Here is a 27,951-nt window from a genome sequence, read left to right as displayed (position 1 = left end):
GCTTATCAGTGAAAAGCTTACTCTTCTTACCAATATATAGTATCATCTTGATACACAACTTCTTGCTTATACTGATGGCTAGTATGGTACAATACTCTGCTTCTACTACTATGTTATTTTCACTACAGTTCCTCTTTAATAAATAAAAAGAGAGATCGAGAGCCCACAGTGATGTAGTATATTACAGCTAAGGTGGGTGAGAACAAATTGGAGGTGAAAAATACTCACAAAGATGGATTACCTCCAAGGCAACCCATATATGGATGGGTGGGGAGATTAGACCCAGGGCCGGGCCGAGGCATAGGCTGGAGAGGCTCCAGCCTCAGGGCGCAGTGTAGGAGGGGGCGCACAATTCATTCAGCTGTCATTCCTAATTGTGTTTGAAGCAGAAAGAAATAAGAAAAGGAGATACATGGAAGTGACTACAAGCCAGATAACTAGAGATTAAGGTGTTGGGGGCCCTGGGGTGCCTCTTAGTCTAATAGCAATCAGTGTGTGACGGCTGGGGTGGAGGGATGGAGGGGCGCACTTTGGTGTCTCAGTCTTGGGTGCTGGAGGACCTTGTCCCGGCTCTGATTAGACCTGACCCCACTCAGGTTAAGAAGTTGCTCTCTGTAGGTCTGAAAATTAGGGGGTAACACCCCTCCACCAGGCATGGACAGCTTGTAGTTGATAATGAAACACAGGTGCCAGGAAGAATAAAATACACTAAAAACAGTTTAAAATGGGAAGTAGTTGTGGACTTACCTCCCCATTGAAGACTCAAATTGTCTGTATCTGGTAAAAAACAACAACAACTTTATTGTATATTACACAAACAGTGCAAAGCATTTTGCAGGTATTTCACCTGCTTCCTCGGGCAATTAACAGGAGCAACTTATGCCAGCTCTCAGCAGGCAAGTAGGCATGATCACAAATATGCAAATTGTTCTGAATTGATGCAAATTTATGCAAATTGCTCTGCAAATGTATGCCGTTTGAAAATGAACCAATCAATTTAAACCCAGGTTTAAATTGATTGGTCCTTTTTCAAACTGCATATATTTGCATAAAAATGTGCATAACTTCAGAACAATTTGCATCTCATTGATCATCCCTACAGGCAAGGTACCTTCGCCTTTCCGTTACCTTTTTTGTTCTATCAACCTCTTAAATAGATGTGTTGGAATGTGTTCACCTCTCAGGCAAAGAATGTATAGGGAAACACAAATACTGTATGCACTAATTTCCAATTCATTTCAGTAATAGCAGTTAAGCATGTCTGCAAATATATAGAAACATTTAGTAGTATGTGTGTTTTTTTTATACTGCTGCCACTCATCCTTTGCTTAGGCAACTTTGGTTTAACTATGCCAAAGGAAATACAATGTACAGTCTCTCACCTTAGTAAATTTGACTCCTTGCTATCTAGTTGATACCTAGAAAATAAAACTTCCGAAAATAAAACTTAATTTCATCACTATATTTTTGTTTGCTACCTTACAATGCCTTTGGCAGCTGTGGCATTAGTTTTAGCATAGTGGTCGAATGTGTAAACTTTATATAATTAGAAAATGGGAGGAAAAAAATGCTCTTTTCGAAAAGATGGAATGTGCAGTTTGTCAAACCAAGGATATGACATTTTCTGACTTTAAGAAACGGTAGAGACTGCATGACCCTTATTAGAGATCACGTAAATAATGCTTAACTTTTTAAGGTCAAAGGAGTGTTTGACTTAGCTGTGTTATTTAACACAAACGTCAATGTCAAGAAAATAATCATTTGTCCTTCTGCAGAAAAAATGAGAGCAAGAATAAGAAAGATCATGTTAAACTTTGGTGTTAAAGAGACACATACTTTGCCTCTGACACAACTGGAGAGGGAAAGCATTGTGCTGGACAGAGAGGCATCTGATTATTTGAAAGCAGTTATTGGACCTTTGAACTAGCTTTACCTGAAATAAGAATGAACTATGTGTAGCCCTCTCTTTGTTACACCATCTGCGACACTTCCAGCTTTCACACTCACTCGGCCACCAGCTCCTCCAGCATAAACTCCAAGTGGACTGAAAGGGATGACACTCAGGCCTTCTGTGTTTTAAAGCTTTATTGAGGTGGAGTGCACTTGGCTGGAGCCTGTAAGACAATAGGGAAACACTGCCACTATCTGGGATACTGCCAGGCCACCAGCCCACCTCTTCCACAGTCAATCTTTGCACTCATAAAATATCATAAAACAGTGATCGTATAGTGGATTTTACATAGAACAATAATATATGAACATAACAGCAACATACCTGTAAGACAATAGGGAAACACTGCTACTATCTGGGATACTGCCAGGCCACCAGCCCACCTATATCATAACAGGCAGTTATTATATTACATTCCCACATACATGTCACAGGATATATATATATATATATATATATATATATATATATATATATGTATATATATATATATATATATATATAAAGCATACATGAAAATGAACAATAAAGAACATTGTACAGAGATTTTGCAGCAGGGTGATGTGAAACACTGCATGTCTTATATACAGCAGCCATCTCAGGAAGAGCACATGGCTCCCTAACTTACATCATCTAATCAGCCTAGCATGTGCTGCAGGGCCTACAGGCTGCTAAAAAGCACACATGTAACTCTTTACATTCTACAGAACTAGTATGGATATAGATCATAACTTTTTACAGCAGATAGATTAACTTTAGCTTCAGAGAACACAGACAGAGATCCTACCTCTTCCACAGTCAATCTTTGCACTGAGGAGACCAAACCAACAGGTGGAATACACAGGGGGCTTTCTGGAAGAGTCCATTGCTAAGATTCAGCCTGTTAACACTTTCTTCAGTTTTAGCTAATGACACAATTAAAGAGGTTTATTTTGCCTGTCCTGACACTCTGTTAACAGCTTTTGAACAAATTAAACTATATTCAACAAGTGTACATTTCTGCAGCTCCTGTATGTTGGTATGACCCTCTTGCAAACCTGCAGACTGGATATGTGGTGAAACTTCATATGCCTAAAAATCACTGTGCTACATATGGTGTGCATGTGTGTACACTTAAAAGAGCTGTGTAATGATTGGTGTCAGCACGCAGAGAGAATCTGATTAATGATGATCTGCAGTATCACCAAAAATGCAGATATATACCTGATTATTGATGATCTGCAGCATCACCGATAATACAGATATATTGCTAACCTCTGGACACCTATAGGTATGTGAGTGTTTGGTGTAACAGTAATACTTTGAGCAATGCACCAGCAGTGCTGGAATACTGCTCGGGAAGGCACAGGAACCTTTCAGCAGCCTGAGGCTCTCCAAGGGGAGGAGTCAGGCTGGAGGTAGGAAGGACCAGGGAGTGAGTGACACCCGAAGGTGGATGTCACTATCTGGTCTGGAGACTATCTCTTAAGGGGAGAGATAGCTCTCGAGGTCGGGCACGCCTGGTCGGCAACACACTGACAGATAAAGTACAAAGACAGAAGGCTGACCCGGTATCCAAGGCAAGCAGGGTCTGGCAACGGTATATCAGATATGCGAGGTACCGAATCAGAAGACAGAGGAGTAGTCAGAAAAGCAATAAGTCATAACAGATATCAAACAATGCCTAGTCTGAGTGCGAGGTCCTTGGTCTCAGCACCCTGGAACTAGTCTGAATAAATACACAGATTAACAGTACTAGTAAACTGGCTAAGTGTGAATTCACAGGTCCACCTGGTTCTAACACACTGTAGGATCTGACTAAAGGTCTGAGTGCTTCCACGTAGTGATCACAACGGCAGACAACCAGCAACTGACAAGCAAGTTCTATATATAGTTGCAGGACTCTGCCGCCCCGCCCGAACCACTCAGCCAATCAGGAGTCCAGTAGGAATCAGCTGATCATCCTGATCAGCTGACACATCTCCTGCTGGCATAAAGGTCCTGACTTCTGGCACGCACGTGCGCGCGTAGCTCTAAACCTGTGTGAACTAACAGGCTCAGCCACAACAGCTGCACGCTGCTGCGTGCAAACCGCCGCACTGGACGCAGAATCAGCAGCACTCGCGGCGGCTTTTCCGCGAATATGACCCGTTTTTAGGTTTTAAATGAATCCTAAATCAATATAAATAACACATTTATTTCTTTATTGGAACAAGGTTTTTTGACTATGTCAGGAACCTCTATTTAAACAAAATAATACAAAAATAAACATTTTCACTAAATTATAAAACAATGGGGTGAAAATTATGACAATTGTGTTCTTGGGGTCAGTTTCGATCTAGTTATAATATAGGATTATAGGACAACAATATATGCCAAAACTGAAATCATAAACATACTGTCAACTCAGTAACACAGGTCAGACAACATCCTACTTCAAGATCCGTACTATTAAAAATACATCTTTATTGGTATAAAGTTAAAACATGATAAACAGTGTGGGTCAAAGGTGGATATCCAAAATGTAAAGATGTATTTTTGATGGTGCGGATCTTGAAGAATTATTGCAAGCACTCAGTACTCCAGAGTGGATCCCTGCACATCACTGCACTACTGCAATACTCGTGTAGCTGAACTCCGTTGCCGTATGGAGAGCGACAATAGTAGCAAAGGGTACACTGGTTAGCAGTTTATGATAGCGGCAGTGTCATTGTTAGATGGGGAAGGTTAGTGTTAAGCATAGATGGAGAGAGGTTAGTGTTTGGCATAGATGGAGAGAGGTTAGTGTTTACATTGATGCAGGGAAGTTTAGTCTGAGGCTAGGATAAGTTAGGCTGATGGTGGAATATCGATAACATACACACCACTGATATTCTACTATTGACAGCAGGAGATATTATGCTATTGACAGCAGGAGATAGTAGAATATCTGTAAAACTACAAAAATTCTACCACTGGCAATATCTCTCTCCCAGCTAAGTCTGAAGAAAGCTTAATTGATCTTGCTAACCTTCTCTAACCCTATCTCTAACTTTGAATCTCTCCTAACCCAAAACATCACCCTCCTAACTGATGCTTCACACTAACCAATCACAATAATGGATTCTTATCTTTCAAGGTCTTTGTTTTTAAGATAACCCCGCTACCAAAGCCAATGAATTTCTGCCTAACTTCAGAGTAGTGCTGTTTTGGCTGTACAGCTGGAGTCCAATTTATTGATTGTCTTCAGCTCTGATGGCTTTCAGTTACATAGCAACTTGTAATTTTCAGTGTCACCACTATCCGCCAATAGGGATGGTCAATGCATCTACTTCACCTTATTTTAGCACAGACATTGTGCTGCAGATGACGTTAGTGCAGTAGCCAAATACTGCACCCAGATGAATGGTGCACTTAACATTCTACTTGAGTCCAAACATATGCAGATACATCTTATAATTACTAGTTTTGGCTATGACAGTCACCTCCATTACCATATAATTAAAATAAATCATACAGTGAGATTCATAATAGTTTTTTTTTTTCAGCACTAGTAAACTAGAGAGATTTACTGTGGTATTGTCTGGTTCTCACATTCTGTTAAATAAATGCATTACTTTTCTGTCGTACGATAATCCTGCTATAATCACTTGTTAGCTTTGTTATGGAGCAGGTGAATGTCTGGGAACAACAATAGCCAAATTATGCGACAGACTCTGTTCAAATGCTAAAAGCTTTTTATGTGTAGAAATTGTCTGTATTTGTTTGCAACACCCACACAAGTTCCAGACTATTTTTAGCAGCAATGACAGCATAAGGAGTCTTTGTTATGAGCCTTATTACCTGGATTTTTATAGTTGGCATCAACACCATAGTCTATTATAAGCATGACTATTGATAAGCATGAGCTGCAGTGCTGTAAAGCACATAGTTGGATGCTGGAGTAGTGGAAACACATTTTATGGACTCGTATGTCATGCATTACCATCTGGCTGTCTGATGGATCGGTGTTACAAAATTCCAACCAAATTCTGAATTAGTAATGATATAGGTCTATTTGTTTTTGTTTTGTTTTTTTCTTTTAATCCTGGCTGAAAGCAAAACTATATTGTGTGCTTTTTATCTGTCTTTTTTATATCTGTAGTGGTGTGTATTATAAAATCTAGTGTTATTTTCTCGTCACACAGATGAGGAAGATCTAGAACCATATGATTTGTTGTATTAAAGGTCTGTTGGATTGAAACTAGACTAGCTTCAAGCAATTTGGGATGTTATTCAATTATTGATAGAACCAGCATTGGGCAGGAAAAATAACTTTAGCACAATAAAGTCACAAAAGTCAGGTTTTAAAGATCTGTTTCTACCAAGCCATGTAAGGAAAAAATCCTAGCAGTTTGAATGATTTGGCAGTCAAACAGTAGGTGTTAAGTGATGTCAGTTGCTAAAAGTGGAACTAAACTGAGAACTTCCTCTTTTGTCTAAAAGATTAGCCACAACATGATAACCTATATGAAAATATATATCTTCATTACAAAAAAAAATGGAAATCCCAATAAAACTCTAAAGTTTTAACTTGGTTTTATTTTTGAAGGAAGCACTGACAGTTAAGCCTCAATATTTACTGTATGGAGGGAGCTGCCTCAGCAGAACTCCTGCAGTCTATTCACAGTTGCTGCTAGGAATTAATTAGTCACTTTGATATGACTAAAAAAACACAGAACACAGAGCAGTGAATCTCTTTAACAACTATATGTGGAACTATGTGGTTGCTGAAGAAGCTGCGTAAAATTGTGTACAAAGTTCAAGATGGAATTATTTGCATCTTATTGACCATCCCTAAAGCTGGCCACTAACGGTCCAATTTCTAGCGAAAAATCGTTCGAGCGATCAGAAATTCTGATCGGACAAAAAATCGTTCACTACACCATCAACTAACCAATCATTTCTTCCTATCTATCACGACCACCAAGAAAATCCAAATTTTCGTTCGACGAAAATTCATTCGGGCGACATTTTTTTCACTCGTTCATAATCGATTGTGTCCATCAATGGAGATTATTTACAACCAATCCGATCAGAATTTCTGATCGCTCGAACGATTTTTCGCTAGAAATTGGACAGTTAGTGGCCAGCTTAGCCTTACACTCTCTAAAGGTGCGTACACACACACTACGGCCGCCAACGATGGGTCCGTCAGACCCTCCCGCTGGGCGGACTTTCAGCAGACTGCAGTGCATGTGTACGCACTGTCAGTGGACTGATGAGGCTTTTCCTGAACGATCCGCTCAGCGGACCAGTCCTTGGCGGCCGTAGTGCGTGTGTACGCACCATAAGACAATAGCTACATAAGGACAGAACAATTCTGGTTTGTTTAGGATTACTAGTATATGAAGCATACGTTAGGAGCTAATGCAGCCACTGGAGGATGTCCCATGTAGGGTCCCTAAGGTTCAGGGGATCTGGTGCAACTGCAACTGCTGCATCTCCTATTACTTTGCCAATGTATGATATCAAAATAATAAGTACTTTGTTGATTCAATACAATTTACTCCTAATTTTTTTGAACAGAATAATGTATAAAATAACTTTTAGAACCATACTTGAAATAAGTCATTTCCAATAAACTTAAGCTTGATCTTAATTTATTTACCTGCATTTTAGTAGTTTTTCACTTGCTGGGTTCTGAAAATTTACTTTGTAGATGAAATGAAAATACCTCCTGAGAAAGAAAGCTCAGGAGAACAGTTCAATCAGGGCCCATACTGAGATCAAGTATGAAGGGCTATAAAACTCAGCAAGCGAACCACTTAGTGTGGAACCATGTGTACTGGACTCACTACAGCTGAAGTCCTCCTAGCTTACTTTTTCTCTTCAGTGCTTTGAGCAAGTGTAAGTAATGAATCTGAGATGGTGAATCAAGCTGTTTCCAGGTGCAAAGCACTTCCAAGCAATGGACAGTAAAACAAGGAACTAGGAAATATGTAAAGAGGAAATACAGTAAGTAAGCATTAAAAATAGGAATGCAGGTAGCTTGATGCACAAACTCAGTTTACAGCTTTAAAAAATAAAAAATAAAACAGGCACAATTTGCTAAAAATAGAAAACAAAAGAAAAAAACAAACAAACAAAAAAAGAATATCCCAAAAACAAATGCCCCCAAAGAGGGAAAATAAATTAAGTGGTACACCATGTTAGCAATAAGGATTACATACAAATAATTGCATATAATTGACAAATGTATGCAAGTTTATAGGCCAGCATACCATTAATCACATTTACAGTTGAAACCTATGGTAATAGAGTATATCTGAAGAAATACAATTATCAAGCAGAGACACAACTACTAGGGTAATAGCCCCTGCAGCTGTAGGAGGTACCAGTTGAGGTGAGATCTCTTAATATCGATCTGATTGGTACAGGACTATTCTCCAAAGCTTGTCAATAGCTTCCAAAGATAACCATGCAGCACAGTAGAGAGAAGCAATTGCTATAACTACCTTTCTTGGTATGCTCTACAGTTCCTTTCCTTTTGCCCTGCTTTCCCACTGCCTGATTTCTCTCCCCTGGCAGCATGCTTTGATACCATAGAGTGCCAACTGGCCATATGAGGGAAGAGCCATGATCTATACATATCTAAGAAGAGTGTTATGGTGGCCATATGTGTGAGTTGATGGCCACATTTGCTATATGACTGCTGCAAGGGAACCTGGGGCCCTAGTATTTTAGAGTTTGAGATGAAAAGTAAGTAATAAATGCTGAACTTTTATATGCTTTAAATGTGTGGAGTGGGGTAGAGAGGGCTGGATTGGGGTCGGGGAACTGCATCACACACCTCCAAACTATTATTGACAGCTAGACCTTGATTCAATAAACTTTACTGCTAATTTTGTCACAGGATCTATGTATTCATTTTATCTACAAAATACATTATCAGAACTTAGCAAGTACAAAAATGTAGGTAAGAAATGTAATGTCAAACTTTGTGTTGCATCTTTTGGGGCTTAACAAGATATTTTACTGAGAACTGGGGCTTACTCTGAGAAGCTGAGACTCAGCCTCCAGTCCAACAACCCACAGGAGGTATGGAAAGGCCTTAGGGCAGCCACAGACTTCAAAGCTCCTCCCCAGTACACAGCCCCAAGCACCCAACTGGCCGAGGAGCTAAACACTTTCTACTGTAGATTTGATCTTCAATCCAAGCAACCCACCCAGGAGCCCACAAAACCGACTACTCTTCTCCTGCCAGTCTCCACAAAAGGTCACGCTGCCTCTGAGCCGTTAGTATTTCAGCAAGCAGACGTTTTACATCTCCTCCGCAAGCTCAACACAAGGAAGGCCCCAGGTCCAGATGGCGTGTCACCAAACTGATGGAGATCCTGTGCACAGCAGCTAGCCCCCATCCTCACCTCAATATACAACAGGTCCTTAACAGAGGGGAGAGTACTATCCTGTCTTAAGCATTCCATGATGATTCCAGTCCCCAAAAAGCTGGGCAACACAGACTTGAATAACTTTACACCGGTAGACCTCCCTCGAATTATCATGAAGACCTTTGAGCAGCTGGTCCTCAGCTATCTGAAGCGCACAACCGACAACCTCCTTGACCCACACCAATTTGCGTACAGGGCTAACAGGTCTGTGGATGATGCCATTAATTTCACCTTAGCATAATTTATGGAACAACTTGACAGACTGAACACCTAAATCAGAATCCTGTTCCTAGATCTGCCTGAACATCCTCCTAGACAACATTGAGTATTTTGGTGTGGACTCCACTCTGGGTGCATGGGTTAAACACTTCCTAACCAACAGGACCCAGAGGGTCAAGCTCGGTAGCTGCTTATACCATGAAAGTACCACCAACACAGGCAAGGGTATGTGCTATCCCCACTCCTGTTCTCCCTGTATACCAATAGCTGCAGCTTATCTGAGGACTCCGTAAAGGTCATTCAGTTTGCAGATGACACTACTATCATTCGCCTCATCGACAGCAATGGGGAGGTGGCCTACTGCAGCGAGATCGAGATAATCTGGGGCTGGTGCAAGGATAATAAGCTTGTTCTCAATATGACCAAAACTGTTGAACTGATCATTGACTTCCGTAAACATCCTTCCACACACCACCCAGTTCTCATTGGCAGGTCAGGGATTTCTGGGGTATTTCTGTTCGGTTTCTCAGCATGATCATTACAAACAACCTAAAATGGGTGCAGCACACTACCAATATTCAGAAGAGGGCTCAGCAGAGGTTGTTCTTCCTGAGACAACTGAAGAAATGTGGCATGCCACGTGAGCTGCTGACCACCAGATTTTACATTGTGACAATAGAGTCCATCCTCTGCTCATCCATTATTGTTTTGTATGCAAGCACAACAGCCAGGGACAAGTGATCAATGTGGTGGAAAAAATCATTGACTCAGCCCTGCCACCTCTTGGTTTCATCCACACTGCAAGGTTGAGGATGAGGGAAGCAAAGATCTCACAGGACCCCTCACACTCTGGCAGCTGCTTCATTGAGCTCCTTACACTGGGCCACCGGTATAGGTCCATCTACTCCAGAACTACCAGGCGCATGAGCAACTTTTTTTCCCTCAGGCTGTCCACCTGCTGAACTCCAGACCCTCTTTGCTTTGTTAGCACCGCCACTGGCCTGCAAAGCACGGTCAGGGCAGGTGCATTACTTATACAGCACATTGGGTCAACCTGGTGACCGATGGCAAGCAGGAAGTATGTGGCTGTGCAGCGGAGCTAGTTGTGACACCTAGAGTTGAGCTGAAATTTTCGTAATTTATTACGCATGCGAAATTTGCGATTACGATGCGAAATTAGCGTAGCGAAATTGCCATTAAAATCGTAATTGAAAATACCGTAAGCGTAATTTTCAACGCGAAATTTCACGTTTCGTTCATGCCGTAATTTCGCATTAAACGCTACCGTAATTTCACGTTAAACCGTAACGCTCCGTATAATATAAAAAAGCCGCCGACTTTAAGGGTTAATAGCAAAGCCCCCTTAAATGCTAAGAGCCTCAAATTTGGAGAATATATTAAGGAGATCAGGAGGAATAAGAGGAAAAAATTTTTTTTCAAAAAGACCTTATAGTTTTTGAGAAAATCGATGTTAAAGTTTCAAAGTAAAAATGTATACATTTAAAAACCCGCCGACTTTAACGGTTAATAGCAAAGCCCCCTTAAATGCTAAGAGCCTCAAATTTGGAGAATATATTAAGGGGATCAGTGGGAATAAGAGGAAAAACATTTTTTTCAAAAAGACCTTATAGTTTTTGAGAAAATCGATTTTTAAGTTTCAAGGGCAAAAATGTCTTTTAAATGCGGAAAATGTCAGTTTTTTTGCACAGGTAACAATAGTGTATTATTTTCATAGATTCCCCCAAGTGGGAAGAGTTTTACTTACTTCGTTCTGAGTGTGGGAAATATAAAAAAAAACGACGTGGGGTCCCCCCTCCCAGACCTCTTTAACCCCTTGTCCCCCATGCAGGCTGGGATAGCCAGAATGCGGAGCATCGGCCGTGTGGGGCTCCGCACCCTGACTATACCAGCCCGCATGGTCCATGGATTGGGGGGTCTCGGAAGGGGAGGGGCAGCCAAGCTTTCCCCTCCCCCTCCGAGCCCTTGTCCAATCCAAGGACAAGGGGCTCTTCTCCACCTCCGATGGGCGGTGGAGGTGGAGGCCGCGATTTCCTGGGGGGGGGTTCATGGTGGAATCTGGGAGTCCCCTTTAAAAAGGGGTCCCCCAGATGCCCACCCCCCCCTCCCAGGAGAAATGAGTATAGAGGTACTTGTACCCCTTACCCATTTCCTTTAAGAGTTAAAAGTAAATAAACACACAAACACATAGAAAAAGTATTTTAATTGAACAAAAAACATAACCACGAAAAAAGTCCTTTAATATTCTTAATTAACCATTAATACTTACCTGTCCCTTTAAATAAATGATCCCTCGCAATATCCTCGGAAATGTTCTATCAGTTACAATGTAACAAAGTTATTACAATGTAACAACTTTGTTACATTGTAACTACGCCACACCCGACGTCATTCACCGCCGCCGCCGCCGCGTCTGTGCTGCAGGACCCGACAGAGCTCTGAGCTATAGCTCAGAGCTCTCGAAAGCATCTTTGTATTTGGGCTCCAAGGAGCCCCATTGGTCCTTAGCAGACCAATGGGGTTCCTTCTGATTTGAAGGAACCCCATTGGTCTGCTAAGGACCAATGGGGCTCCTTGGAGCCCAAATACAAAGATGCTTTAGAGAGCTCTGAGCTATATAGCTCAGAGCTCTGTCGGGTCCGTGCAGGACGCTAAGTCCCCGCCGGCTCCGCTGCCTTCCCCGCCTCTCCCACATGTCACCCACATGTCACCTACATGTGGGTGACTTGTGGGTGACAGATGTGGGCGGGGTGGACAGCGGGAGCTGCGGGGACTTAACGTCCTGCACGGACGCGTATGCGGCGGCTGAGCGGCGAGTGGCGTCGGGTGCGGCGTAGTTACAATGTAACAAAGTTGTTACATTGTAATAACTTTGTTACATTGTAACTGATAGAACATTTCCGAGGATATTGCGTGGGATCATTTATTTAAAGGGACAGGTAAGTATTAATGGTTAATTAAGAATATTAAAGGACTTTTTTCGTGGTTATGTTTTTTGTTCAATTAAAATACTTTTTCTATGTGTTTGTGTGTTTATTTACTTTTAACTCTTAAAGGAAATGGGTAAGGGGTACAAGTACCTCTATACTCATTTCTCCTGGGAGGGGGGGGTGGGCATCTGGGGGACCCCTTTTTAAAGGGGACTCCCAGATTCCACCATGAACCCCCCACCCAGGAAATCGCGGCCTCCACCTCCACCGCCCATCGGAGGTGGAGAAGAGCCCCTTGTCCTTGGATTGGACAAGGGCTCGGAGGGGGAGGGGAACGCTTGGCTGCCCCTCCCCTTCCGAGACCCCCCAATCCATGGACCATGCGGGCTGGTATAGTCAGGGTGCGGAGCCCCACGCGGCCGGTGCTCCGCATTCTGGCTATCCCAGCCTGCATGGGGGACAAGGGGTTAAAGAGGTCTGGGAGGGGGGACCCCACGTCGTTTTTTTTTTATATTTCCCACACTCAGAACGAAGTAAGTAAAACTCTTCCCACTTGGGGGAATCTATGAAAATAATACACTATTGTTACCTGTGCCAAAAAAAACTGACATTTTCCGCATTTAAAAGACATTTTTGCCCTTGAAGCTTAAAAATCGATTTTCTCAAAAACTATAAGGTCTTTTTGAAAAAAATTTTTTCCTCTTATTCCCACTGATTCCCTTAATATACCCTAGGAATTCGGTGTTCCTAAACTTTAAGCAGGCTTTGCTATTAACCGTTAAAGTCGGCGGGTTTTTAAATGTATACATTTTTACTTTGAAACTTTAACATCGATTTTCTCAAAAACTATAAGGTCTTTTTGAAAAAAAAAATTTTCCTCTTATTCCTCCTGATCTCCTTAATATATTCTCCAAATTTGAGGCTCTTAGCATTTAAGGGGGCTTTGCTATTAACCCTTAAAGTCGGCGGCTTTTTTATATTATACGGAGCGTTACGGTTTAACGCGAAATTACGGTAGCGTTTAATGCGAAATTACGGCATGAACAAATAACCATTGTAATGCGAAAATTACGCGAAAATTACGCTTACGCGAAATTTCGCGAAATCCTTCTTCATTACGATTATGTACTTACGGCCATAATCGTAATTACACTAATTACGCGAAATTTCGCGAAATCGTAATTAGGTCATTACGCTCATCTCTAGTGACACCTCCACTGCTTGCAAGCAGGCCTGCTGCCACCTCCTCTCCTTCTCCTCCTACTTCTCCTGCTACATCCTCTTCACTGTCATCCTTCTCCTCCTCGGCTGAGTGGCAGTGCTACTCTACTGGTGCTGCAATATCCTCTCCAACTACAAACCCCAATCTCCCCAGAGCCTATGCTGCATGCCAGGTACGACTGTGTCACACCATCTTGGACATGTCTTGCCTCAAAGCCAAGAGTCACACTGGAGCAGCTCTCCTGGCTGCTCTGAACAAACAAGTGAATCAGTGGCTGACCCCGCACCAACTGGAGATCGGCAACGTGGTATGTGATGGCAGCAATCTCATTTCGGCTTTGAGTTTGGGAAAATTGACACATGTACCCTGCATGGCACATGTGCTGAATCTTATAATCCAAATTTTGTGTGTAAGTATCCAGGCTTACAGGAGGTCCTGAAGCAGTCCAAGAAGGTGTGTGGGCATTTCAGGTGTTTCTACATGGCCATGGTGTGCTTGGCCGATATTTAGCAGAGAAACAACTTGCCGGTGAGGCGCTTGATTTGCGATAGCCCGCTGGAATTCAACGCTCCTCATGTTTGACCACCTGCTACAACAGGAGAGAGCCGTCAACGACTATCTGTACAGCTACACTCAAAGGTCATGTCTGGGGAGCTGGGCATTTTCTGGCCGAAGTACAGGACACTCATGCATAATGCCTGCAGGCTCATGCATCCGCTTGAGGAGGTGACAAACCTGGTGAGTCACAGTGAAGGCGCCATCAGTGACTTGATCCCATACGATTTTTTATTTGGAGCGTGCTATGCATTGAGTGGTGGATGAAGCTGTAGAGGAGCATGAACAGGAAGAGGAGGAAGAGTTGTTGGAAACATCACGACCAGAACCAGATTTTTCATCAATACCTGCAGCAGCACAGAGGAGGGGGTGGAGGAGGAGGAGTCATCTGGGGAAGAAGAGTCAGATGAGTAAAGTGTTTTTTTGAGCAGGAGGCGGAAGAACAACCGCAGCAGGTGTTGCAGGGGGCTTGTGCTGCTCACCTTTCCCGTGGTATTGTTCGTGACTGCGAGGAGGAGGAGAACTTACCTGACATCACTGAGGAAGAGCAGAGGAGAAGAGGAAACTCTATATCCTACTGGGGGAAGTGGATAAAACTGTGCAAATAGCAGCCCGATATATCACTGCCTGCCACCAACTGAGAGGAACATGATACCACATGGACTGTATAACCCCATACTCCCCTCTCCTATGGACTGTACACCTAAACCCCTCTCCCCTATGGACTATATATCTCATCCCCCCATACCATCCATTACATCCTCCACACTCCTATGGACTGTTTACCTATATCCTTCCCTTATTCCCCAACCCCCCCCCCCCCCATGTTAACCCATTCAGGTTCCGTCGTTTTCACGTGAGAAATGTTCACCTCCCATTCATTAGCCTATACCTTTATCACTACTTATCACAATGCACTGATCTATATCTTGTTTTTTCCGCCACCAATTAGGCTTTCTTTGGGGGGTACATTTTGCTAAGCGCCACTTTACTGTAAATGCATTTTAACAGGAAGAATAAGAAAAAAATGGAAAAATTCATTATTTCTCAGTTTTCAGCCATTATAGTTTTAATATAATACATGCCTCCATAATTAAAACTCACATATTGTATTTGTCCATATGTCCCGGTTATTACACCGTTAAAATTATGTCCCTATCACAATGTATAGCGACAATATTTTATTTGGAAATAAAGGTGCATTTTTTTCCATTTTGCATCTATCACTATTTACAAGTTTAAAATAAAAACATATAGAAATATTTCATCTTTACATTGATATTTAAAAAGTTTAGACCCTTAGGTAAATATTTACATGTTTTTTTTTTTTTTATTGTAATGTTTTTTTTTTTTTTTTTTTTATACTAAACATTTTATTTGGGTACTTTTGGCAGGGTGGGAGGTAAACAATAGATTTATAATGTAAATGTGTGTTAATTCTTTTTGTTTTTGTTTTTCAGGTGTAGTATTACTTTTTGGCCACAAGATGGCGGCCATGAGTTTGTTTACATGACGTCACTCTAAGCGTAGCACGCGCTTAGAGTGACGTATCGGGAAGGAGATGGCCAGAAAAAGCTCAGCTTCCGAGAGAAGCTGTCGCTTTTTCAGCGGGGGAGAGGAATCAGTGATCGGGCTCCATAGCCCGATACATTGATTCCTTGGCTCCCGAATCCGCGGCCGGGAGTGCGCGTGCACGCGCACGATCGGCCGCGGGGGCGCGCGTTAGCGCGCATGGTTCCTGGACGTAGAAACTACGTCCAGGAACCAAAATAGGTTAATGTTTTGTTTTGCTTTGGCAATGCTAAATGTATTTGGTCCTGCCAATAAAGCTTTTTGGATTTGGATTTGGCAAGAGGAGATGGATAGTAGGTCGGCATTCGACTTTGTGCAGATGGGGTCTTTCATGCTCTCCAGCCTTTTGAGGGACCCCCATATAAAAAAAACTCAAGGGGAATGACCTGTACTGGGTGGCAACGCTGCTAGACCCTCAGTATAAGTACAAAGTGGCAGAGATGTTACCAAATCACCAGAAGTCAGAAAGGATGCAGCACTTGCACAACAAGCTGGCTAGTATGCTTTACAGTGCGTTTAAGGGTGATGTCACAGCACAGCACAATAGAATAAACATGCCACTGCCAGTAATCTTCCTCCTCCTCCCATGTCCATGCAGGCAAGGACAGGACGCTCTAACGATCTCATGGTGATGTCAGACATGTGGACATTCTTAACTCCAACACCTCACGTTAGCCCTTCCAGATCCTCCCTCCACCAACGCCTCGACTGGCAGGTAGCCGACTACCTGGCCTTAAGTGCGGATATAGACAGTGACTCTGAGCAGCGATGAACCCCTGGACTACTGGGTGCGCAGGCTTGACCTGTGGCCAGAGCTGTCACAATTTGCCATCCAGCTTCTGGCTTGCCCTGCCTCATGCTTTCTGTCAGAAAGGACCTTCAGCGCAGCTGGTGGCATTGTCAGTGAGAAGAGAAGTCACCTAGGTCAAGAAAGTGTTCAGTATCTAACTTTAATCAAAATGAATGAGGCATGGATCCCGGAGAGCTACTGCCTGCCCGAAGATTAAGTCAGTCCCCACACACAGCATCTCTGCCAACACATCGTGTGAATGCCTGCCCGAAGACTAAGTCGGTCCCCACATAGCATCTCTGCCTGCAGTCCGCTTGACTGCCTTCTACGCCACCACCAACAGTGTCCAGGACGCCAGGTGGATTCCTGAGTTGTTAAGGCCTAATAAAAAGAATAATTTTTCTGGTGCATGTACAGTGCCAACCACCATCGCCTGCACTCTCGCCATCATGCACTCCAGTCCAGCACGGCCATCACTACACAAACAGCTGTTTGCGGTGCGTTACACAGTGAGTTTGGTCCGTCAGTGTGAAGCAGTAATTTTCCCAGGAACCTTTGGTTTGTATCCCACTCTGCCATGTGTTAGACCCTTTGAAACATCTTTTCCATCACTTTTGTGGCCAGAAACAGTGTTTGTAGTTTTTAAAGTTAGCCTGCCCATTGAAGTCTATTGGTTCACGCGATTGGGAACTTTTGCGGAAGTTCTCGTTTGAGTTTTGCGAACCCAAAATCGGATGTTCGAGCCATCTCTACTAAAGGGCATGAAGGAGATTTAAGAAGCCAGTTACTCAAGGAGATCTGGACAGGATTGCAGAAGTTCCTTGACCCATCGGCAGCATTTGTTCCTGCTCCTTTGTGCAAAGAGCCACAGGACAAGCATTGCTAGAGCCCTAAATGATCTCCAGCAGGCCATTGGTGTTACGGTCTATGACCAAACAATCAGAAACTGACTTCGGAAGTGTAGCCTGAGGGTCCAATATCCTCTGGTGTGTACTATGCTTACTCCCCAGCTAAGTGGAGTTTGACTGACATTTGCCATAGAATGACAGAATATCCACTTTCCACAGATAATGGCAGGTTCAACCTCAGCACATGTGATGGGAGTAAAAGTGTGTGGTGAAAATTGTTTTGTTGATTTATCATTCAGCATGACTGGTTTGGTGATGGAATAATGATGGGCTGGGGAGTCATATCTATGGAAGGATGCACAGACCTCTCTAGGCTTGACAGCAAAACCTTGACTGCCATTAGATCAAGATTAAATCCTTGGATCCATTGTCATGCTCCTGCACAATTGAAGTGGATCCTTGGTTCTTCTTGGTACACGGCAACACCTAGGCTCATGTGGCAAGGGCATGCAAGCAGTTCCTGGAAAATGAAAATATGACTGGTCCCCACGCTCACTTTGCCTGACCAAAAACCAATATAACACCTCTGGGACATTATCCCTTAGTCTATTTAATGTCTCCAGGTTGCACCTCAGACCGTCCAGAACTTACTGCATTATGGTAAAAGGAGCTAGATTGCTGCCAGGGATGCAACTAAAAATCATGGGCCCCCCAGCAGAACCTTGTTGGGTCCACTCAATGTTTACACCCCATAACCTTGCCACTTGGTGACACTCATAGCCTGGGGGCCCATCTTGTAAGGGTCATGTAACAATCTTCTCATTCATTACAATTGTAGCCACAAGAACACCAGACTTGGAGGATGGACCCCTGTATCGGAGGGCCTGAAGATTAACGGTGTGGGGCCCCACACTGCTCTGGGCCCCCTTCTTAATGCTACACCCCGATTGCTGCATCATTTTTCAGTTTGATTTTCAGGGTGTCTTTAATTGCTTGAGGATCACGTGCTTACACCCCCCTGGTGACCGGGCCCTTTTTTACAATTCAGCACTCTGCAGCTTTAACAGTTTGCTGCATGGCCATACAACTTAGCACACAAATTAATCTTGCCTACTTTTCTTGCCACCAACAGAGCTTTCTGTTTGGGGCATCTGAATGCTGCTGCGTTTTTGTATTTTTTTAAATCTTATAGATTTTTTTTTTTTTATAAAAATACATTTTTTTAACCTGATAGCTATGGCCTTTATTGTCTTTGCACAAATGCTGCACTGAATCCCATCAGCTCATTTCAATGTTGTCTCTTTAAATTCAGCACTTCCATGTCACTCTGCAGGAATAAAATGTGATGTGTTTGCAGAAAAACGAATGGCAAGCGGTTCTCTGTTCATTTGCAGATAAGCGTTTAGCATCAGCTAAATGGGATGTACCTGAACTCCAGTCTGAATCAGTCCTTAAAATCCATTTGATCTTTGTTGATTCCTGAATGTTTCATTTATTTATGAGCTGGTTACATTGGAGAAAGACTATAAACTTTTTCTTGTACATTTTATTTTAAACTGTCGCCAGAATGATTTCTAAAGATTTGTGTTTTAAACTGAAAGCTGTCAAGTTCTTGCTGTTGCTGTCTTTTGCCTTATACCTTTATGTGTTGTACTTAGGAAATATCCAAAAGCATGTACTCATTTCACACTTACTCTCATCAGCTGTCTTTTCTTTTTTGTACCCGGAAAATCCAAAGGCAATTTCCCTTAAGGAGTTTTCTAAAGCCTAGCTTTAGAGATTCAATAACATAAACATCAAGCCCCTGTGCAAGCAATTGCTTTAGCAAATATTTTCCCAAACCCAACAGCTCATGAAATATCTTCTACAAACAGTCAGTTTGACATTGAGATGTGTGATATGAAGAGATGCAGAAGCCATAAAACTCATATCTGTCTCTGATTGTGCTCACAATGCTGTCCCATACACTGTATTACCAATCTGTGAGATCTACAGCTGCCTTATCAATGTTTGCCAGTGCATTTTTGCTTACTAGGGCTGGAAATGAGTTTTCTGGCACTTGATGTACAAAACAGAGCAGCAGTCATATAATAACCTGTTAAGTCAAATCAAATCATAGCTACCAAATGACTGGCAGTCAAAGTGTTGGCACATTTGTGCAGGAATAAAATGACCTGGAACAATGGGATTTAGATGAGGGCTTTCAAGTTAAAATATTTTATTGTTTTCAGTCTCCCCTTCTCTCTCCACTTGTTAGGCCCCTTTATTTGTGATCAATGGAGGAAATTCCCATCACTGCAATGAAAGGAGCTATGTGAATTTACGGTTGAATTGAAATACAGAAAGCTATGAAATTATCTTGACATTTTTGTTTCCTGTTTGATGGACTGTTTTGCTTGGTACTGATTTTCTTTGTTCAAGAAATGAGGCGATATATAAAGTATTCAGTTTGCAGTTAGGAATGGTTTTTCTAGGACATTAAATTGATAAAGACATGACAGCTATATCATTATATTTAAGGGTATTAAAAAAAAAAAAAAAGAAAAAAACCTAGATGGGAAATACATTGTGTTATAGCTCTTGTTACAATATGAATCCCAATTATGCATGTGGTTACTTGATGTTTGTGGCATATTCCTGCTGAATGACAGCCTTCCATCCTTTAATTATTATCAACAATATATATTGAGTAAAGCTGCACAAACAGCAGTAGCAGAAGCTATGTGTCAAGTTAGATAGTCCATAGCACCTATACAGATTTCCGTTTACAGTAGCTATGTCCATAATTATAATTGAGTTGTTTCAGAAAAAAAATTCATAAATTAAGACACTGGTGTTTCTATCTTAACCTCCCTGGCGGTATATTAAAAACCGCCAGGGGGCAGCGCTGCCGTTTTTTTCCTTTTTTTTTTTTTTAAATCATGTAGCGAGCCTAGGGCTCGCTACATGATAGCCGCTGCTCAGCGGCATCCCCCCAGCCCCTCCGATTGCCTCCGGCGATAGGCGATCAGGAAATCCCGTTCAAAGAACGGGATTTCCTGGAGGGCTTCCCCCGTCGCCATGGCGACGGGGCGGGATGACGTCATGGACGTCGTGACGTCTAAGGGAGACCCGATCCACCCCTTAGGGCTGCCTGGCGCTGATAGGCCAGGCAGCGCAGGGGTCGGGGGGGGGGGGGGCTCTGCGGCAGCGCGGATAGCAGCGAATCGTCGTGGGGCGGCAGCGATCAGTGTGCTGACGCAGCTAGCACTGTGCTAGCTGCGTTCAGCAAAAAATTACGCAGATCGGCCCAGCAGGGCCTGAGAAAACCTCCTGCGCGGCTTACCCTGAACTACGTTCGGGGTTACCGCCAGGAAGGTTAAAGAGAATCTGTACCGTCAAAACATCCCCTGGGGGGTACTCACCTCGGGTGGGGGAAGCCTCAGGATCCTAATGAGGCTTCCCACACCGTCCTCCATCCCTCAGGGGTCTCGCTGCGGCCCTCCGTACAAGATGGCGTCATTATTTACCTTCCCGGCTCCTGCGCAGGCGCTCTGACGGCGTCCGGCTCCGAAGTACCCGATCGCCGCTGGGTCTGCTCTACTGCGCAGGCGCAAGTTTCCGGCGCCTGCGCAGTAGAGCGGACCCGACTGAGATCGGGTATTTCCGTGTACTTCGGAGCCGAAAGCAGCCACAGCGCCCCCGCTGGAGCCAGCAAAGGTAAATATTGAATTGACAGTCGGGTCTGTCGCCAGCTGTTCGGAGGGCTGCAGCGAGACCCCCGTGGGACAGAGGACGGCGTGGGAAGCCTCATTAGGATCCCGAGGCTTCCCCCACCCAAGGTGAGTACCCCCCAGGGGATGTTTTTGATGTTACAGAGTCTCTTTAAATGAAGCTTTGTTACCTATCATACATCATAATCTAACATTCATATTGCTATTAATGTTGAGTGTAATCACTTATAATTTACGAGTAGACATGATTACGAGCTCAAATAAAGGGAAAGAGGCGCCGTTGTATGTATAAAATGGATTTTTGTCTCCTATACTATTTTGCATAGGGTGCTGCGACACCCCTAAACTTGTGCAATATGACATCGTGGACATAGTTCATAAATGCCCATGTTTATGAATTACAACTACTAGTGCTTTTGTAATTAAGAGAACATTACGGAAGTGTATTTTTCTTTTCATTTTTGGACCAATCAGAATGTCCCTAGCAACCAATAGGAATGAGATGAGTTCCAGGCTCAGCTCATTTCTATTGGGCCTTGTTGTTCCTCATTTCTAACTCCCTTGTTGTTACTCAGTTCTGTGTGGAGAGGTTGTGTTTGGGAGAGCAGTGCTATGCAATTGCAATTGATTTGTGCTAATTTCAGACTAATTGCACCCGTAATTGTTAGCTTTGTGATTCAGTTAGAGAGTTAGTTTACTTAGGTCACCACAACTGGGGGGGGGGGGGGGGAGATGCAGGCAGCAGCAGGCACCACTTTGCCACCTTCTGCTGAACTATCCCATCCTCCTGCATGTCCAGCAGCAGCAACCAGAAGATAACTCAGCCAACTATCCACTGTTCCCTCCGAAATTGAGGCTGGTGACACCAGCCAGTCCTCAGTAGCCTCCTAAGCATCCTCCTCAGAACCCTCTACAGCTTTATTCAGTTGTTAAGTGACAGACCTTGATCCACAAAACCGTTCCTGTATCCAAGGTTCTGTCTCCCACCGAGAGGCACATCCACAAGCTGAATGGGATTCTGGCCAATGCTTAGTGTTCCCAGCTCCTACCATACTCCCTTGTGGAGGAGGGGACCTATATGCAGGAGCTGCTACAGTACGGATTTCCTGAGTGGCAGATCTCCAGCCACCATTACTTATCCAGCACTGCTATTCCAACACTGCATGAGTTCATAGTTGAGAATCTGTCCCATGCGTTTGATGAATCTGTGGGTGATAGGGTCAAGACACGACACAGAACAGTTATATCACACTTTTCTGCTGGTGGACTCAAAGCACCAGAGTTGCAGCCACTAGAGCATGCTTAGTAGGCAGTAGCAGTGTTAGGGAGTCTTACCCAAGGTGTCACAATAGGCTCATGGAGTAGCTGCTCTGGACAGGGCTGCTGCCTGCTCTTCACCTGCCACTGGGTCACCATTGTGGAAGTGGGGGGTGGCTCAGGCTCCGCAGCAGCACAGCCGGTGCTGCCACCCCACAGGGTCAGGGGAAGGCCAGCCACAGTCTCCTCTGATCCCAGTCCCTCCGAAACCATGGACACACCCTGCAAGCATGCCTGCATCAGCAGCAAAACGAAGCAGCACCACTGTCAAGCACTGCTGCAATTGGTCATCCTGTGGCCCTGGAGACAGATGTCCAAAAACATTCTGGTCACTCTCCAGGAGCAAGTGTAGAAATGGCTGACCCCCAGAGGCCTCAAAGAAGGGCAGGTAGTTTGTGACTACACCTCGTAGTACAGATGATCTTTTGGACCTATATGGGGATTCATGCTGTGCTGCAAAGGGCACGTAAACTTGTGGTCCATTTCCGCCACTCACCCATTGTACCACGTTACTGTCCAACCTGCAGCAGCATCAGGGCCTGCCACCCCACAGGCTTGTGAGTGACTGGCTAACGCAGTGGATTTCCACCCTGGCAATGTTGAAGTGATTGTGCCAGCACAGGAGAGCCACTTCCTAGTACCTCCACAAAACAGGATGGACACAACAACAAGTGCTGACTTCTGCGTAGTCAGGGCAGATGCAGCAGGCCTGCCTGATATTGGCTTCATTTGTGCAGGGAACAAACCTGGTGAGCAGGGATAATGCTGCCATTAGTAGTGTGTTCCCAATGTTTTCTCTTTTTTTTTTAACCGAACAGGGGCACTGTGTGATCTGCTCTACCAAGGAGAGGCTGCATTATAACCCCCCTATACATAAATTCATTATGATTTATCTAAGGGCTCACAGTACTGTCACAGTACTGTCAGATCTATGTGGGTTTTATTTTTTTAGCACAGAATAGCAAGCAACATTTCATGCTTGCTTGCTCACATGTGTGAGTAGAGTAGGGACCCTTTCAATTTGGAGGAACCTCAACATTGGTGAAAGGAACTAGTATGAAATGCCTTAGCTTGTAAACCATTTGGAGGCACCTACCTTTACAAGGCTAACTACACAGGGGGCACCTATACCTGGCTACCTACACTGTTGCCACTTATACCTGACTACCTAAAACTGGCTACCTGTACTGGGGGCACCTATACTTATACCTATACCTATATATAATAAGTACTGGGGGAACTTATTACCGGCTACTTATACTGGAGGCACCTATACCTGGCCACCTATACTGTATGTGATGTATATATATATATATATATATATATATATATATATATATATATATATATATATATATATATATATATATATATACAGTGGTGTGAAAAACTATTTGCCCCCTTCCTGATTTCTTATTCTTTTGCATGTTTGTCACACTTAAATGTTTCTGCTCATCAAAAACCGTTAACTATTAGTCAAAGAAAACATAATTGAACACAAAATGCAGTTTTAAATGATGTTTTTTATTATTTAGTGAGAAAAAAACCCTCAAAACCTACATGGCCCTGTGTGAAAAAGAAATTGCCCCCTGAACCTAATAACTGGTTGGGCCACCCTTAGCAGCAATAACTGCAATCAAGCATTTGCGATAACTTGCAACGAGTCTTTTACAGCACTCTGGAGGAATTTTGGCCCTCTCATCTTTGCAGAATTGTTGTAATTCAGCTTTATTTAAGGGGTTTTCTAGCATGAACCGCCTTTTTAAGGTCATGCCACAACATCTCAATAGGATTCAGGTCAGGACTTTGACTAGGCCTCTCCAAAGTCTTCATTTTGTTTCTCTTCAGCCATTCAGAGGTGAATTTGCTGGTGTGTTTTGGGTCATTGTCCTGCTGCAGCACCCAAGATCGCTTCAGCTTGAGTTGACAAACAGATGGCCGGACATTCTCCTTCAGGATTTTTTGGCAGACAGTAGAATTCATGGTTCCATCTATCACAGCATGCCTTCCAGGTCCTGAAGCAGCAAAACAACCCAAGACCATCACACTACCACCACCATATTTTACTGTTGGTATGATGTTCTTCTGCTGAAATGCTGTGTTACTTCTATGCCAGATGTAACGGGACACGCACCTTCCAAAAAGTTCAACTTTTGTCTCGTCGGTCCACAAGGTATTTTCCCAAAAGTCTTGGCAATCGTTGAGATGTTTTTTTAGCAAAATTGAGACGAGCCTTAATGTTCTTTTTGCTTAAAAGTGGTTTGCGCCTTGGATATCTTCCATGCAGGCCGTTTTTGCCCAGTCTCTTTCTTATGGTGGAGTCGTGAACACTGATCTTAATTGAGGCAAGTGAGGCCTGCAGTTCTTTAGATGTTGTCCTGGGGTCTTTTGTGGCCTCTCAGATGAGTTTTCTCTGCGCTCTTGGGGTAATTTTGGTCAGCCGGCCACTCCTGGGAAGGTTCATCACTGTTCCATATGTTTGCCATTTGTGGATAATGGCTCTCACTGTGGTTTGCTGGAGTCCCAAAGCTTTAGAAATGGCTTTATAACCTTTACCAGACTGATAGATTTCAATTACAGTACTTATGTTCTCATTTGTTCCTGAATTTCTTTTGGATCTTGGCATGATGTCTAGCTTTTGAGGTGCTTTTGGTCTACTTCTCTGTGTCAGATAGCTCCTACTTAAGTGATTTCTTAATTGAAACAGGTGTGGCAGTAATCAGGCCTGGGGGTGACTACAGAATTTTAACTCAGGTGTAATAAACTACCTTCAAGTTATTTTTTAACAAGGGGGGGCAATCTCTTTTTCACACAGGGCCATGTAGATTTGGAGTTTTTTTTCTCACTAAATAATAAAAACCATCATTTAAAACTGTATTTTGTGTTCAATTAGGTTATCTTTGACTAATAGTTAACGGTTTTTGATGAGCAGAAACATTTAAGTGTGACAAACATGCAAAAGAATAAGAAATCAGGAAGGGGCAAATAGTTTTTCACACCACTGTATATATATATATATATATATATATATATATATATATATATATATATATATATATATATATATATATACATATATATATATATATATATATATATATATATATATATATATATATATATATATATATATATATATATATATATACATCACATACAGTATAGGTGAAATTATATATATATGTATATATAATTTCTGTTTTGCAGGGGACATTCAAAGTTTTGCAGGGGTCCCAGTGATTTCTAGTTACGCTCCTGCCTCTTATATCAGGTTCTCTTTAATACATATATACTAAGGTATGCAAAGCAATAACCATTTCAATGTGTACATACACTTTGCTTTAAGAAGGTAGATATCAAAATGGTTAGATTTTTTGCATCTTAGCACATATGCATTAGTAGACCAGGTTTTACCATTGGACAGGGTGAGACAAAATGTGTTTATTTAGTCCACATGGTTCATTCTTCCCTCTTTGTAACAAGTAATGCTAAGATCGGGATTTGGGAAGCTAACTTGTGGAGCTTTAGCTGTGTACAGTAGCCCTAGCTCTGCTAATATGATTTTAAATGTTAATTTCAAAAGAATGTTTTTGATACATAGGCTGAACACTTGAAAATAAAATACTAATTCAGAGATTGATAATCCAATGAGAATGCAGGAGATGGCATTTTATGAAGAAATATTTATCATTAACTTGAATTTCTGCCAAAAGTGAATTACTTTAACTATACAGTACTTTATTACAAAGAGGGAATCGTCTGGCCCACCTGCCATATGGGAGTAACTGTTGACTGCTCAACACAGTACTAGTTTTCTAGACCACCTCCCGAAAATGTAAGGCATTATGGTGTGAAATAAAATTCCCTACATTTAAAATAACTGCATGGATTTAAATCCTAGTTTTGGATGTAGCCAACATTTAATATGAACTAACTAAGCTATTAGATTAGAGATAAAGTTAAGAAAATAATATTGTCTCATGTAACATTTCCAGACACGGGAAACTCCATCACTCCATAAGGTTTGCATTTGTAAACCTTATTGCTATCGATGAGCTCATACAGGGATCTTTTAATACTCCATTAACAATCTACTTGAATTAAACTCTTGGGTTGATAAAGAATGCTAAGGCACATAACATGCATTTATTATAGGAGCTGATTAGTCTTTCTTGTACCACCATTTTTGCACTTGTCTTTATTTTGGAGCTGTTCAATAAAAAGTGATTTCCTTGCTGCGATTGTTAGATGTTTTTTGTGCTATTCATATCACAGTAGGTTTTTTTTAATAGTCCAGTCAGTCTAATTAGAAATGGAATGTTGACAGCTTTCCAGAGGCAGGTAAAAAGGATGTGAGACTCCTGTTATTTTGAGCGCCACTATAGGCTGCTATGTAACCAGCTGATTAGTCGTGCCCAGGGTGTAAATTGGGGACTAGAGTTTGCCTACAGGGTTAGTGTTAGGCACTTACAGGTGTTAGGGGTCGGTAAGGGGCGTTGGTGTTAAGAGTGGGTGGAATGAAAGTTAGTGTTAGGTGTAGATGGGGAAGGTTCATGTGAGAATTAGGTTGCAGAGAAGGATAATGTAATAATAGTATAATTATCGATATTCTACTATCAGTATCAGGAAAAGAAGATTATCTGTAAAATTACCAGTATTCTTCTACTGGGATTATCTCATGCTTTTTTTACCGTGTGCCTTTATTAAATGTACCCCAACTTTCACTTTAGAAAAACATAGTAACAATAAATGAAGCTATACAGTCAAATATGCTATGCTATGCATTAAACACTGTACATTGCTAATTAATGAAAATGTATTATCATATTTATTTAAAAATAAATCAGTGTTGAAATAGAACATTAAAGTCTCTGGGAAGTGAAACATGATATGATGCTGTGCTTGGCTCTTGCTTTTAATAAACAAAACACTCATATAGAATCACTGGTTAACCATGCAGAGCAGACTCTGGTTTACCTTGTTGAAGGCAGTGGCTTTTTTAAGACATGTGAAAACGTTTTAAATGAATGTAAATAAAAGAACATTGCAAGCATCATAAAGGGAATGAGTATGAACACTCAGGGGCAACTTACAGATCCATGTCCACAAAAAGGAGAAAAGGGGGGTGGGGGGCAGGAACAGCTCTGTTTCAGGTAGAAAAAAAGTAGTCACATATATGTCAGAAATCAAATCAGCTACACATGAAGGATGCAAATGCAAATACACATACAACTGCTAACTATCTAACTATACATCAGATTTGGCAATGAACATTGCATGTTTGTATGTCATTTATGAATCTGCTTGCCATAGATCTAGTATAGCTGAAATAGCTGAACTGTACCTTATCTTGGTGTTTACAAAACCTACTTAGGTCCAGGTCTTCCTATACAAACCATTATTGTATTTTACTGCAATCTTTGTGCAA

At 42.4% G+C, this 27,951-nt stretch overlaps 1 protein-coding gene and 1 long non-coding RNA gene across 6 annotated transcripts in view; one reads left to right on the top strand and one right to left on the bottom strand.

Annotated features, from left to right (window-relative positions):
* The window catches only part of LOC137536372 (uncharacterized), a 105,994-nt gene extending 103,629 nt beyond the window's left edge, over positions 1–2,365 (bottom strand). For both annotated transcript variants that reach the window (XR_011024555.1, XR_011024554.1), the window contains exons 1-2: positions 1,934–2,365; positions 748–777 (exon numbers count right to left, since the gene is read on the bottom strand). This is a non-coding gene — a long non-coding RNA (uncharacterized lncRNA). The remainder of the gene's footprint in view (positions 1–747; positions 778–1,933) is intronic.
* The window catches only part of GRID1 (glutamate ionotropic receptor delta type subunit 1), a 1,791,150-nt gene that overhangs the window by 1,573,790 nt on the left and 189,409 nt on the right, over positions 1–27,951 (top strand). The gene's annotated exons all lie outside the window — the stretch shown is intronic.

This window comes from Hyperolius riggenbachi, chromosome 10 (assembly GCF_040937935.1).
Source record: "Hyperolius riggenbachi isolate aHypRig1 chromosome 10, aHypRig1.pri, whole genome shotgun sequence".
Lineage (NCBI taxonomy): Eukaryota > Metazoa > Chordata > Amphibia > Anura > Hyperoliidae > Hyperolius > Hyperolius riggenbachi.
The sequence above is the reverse complement of the archived record's forward strand: the minus strand, read 5'-3'. Positions and strand labels throughout refer to the sequence as shown.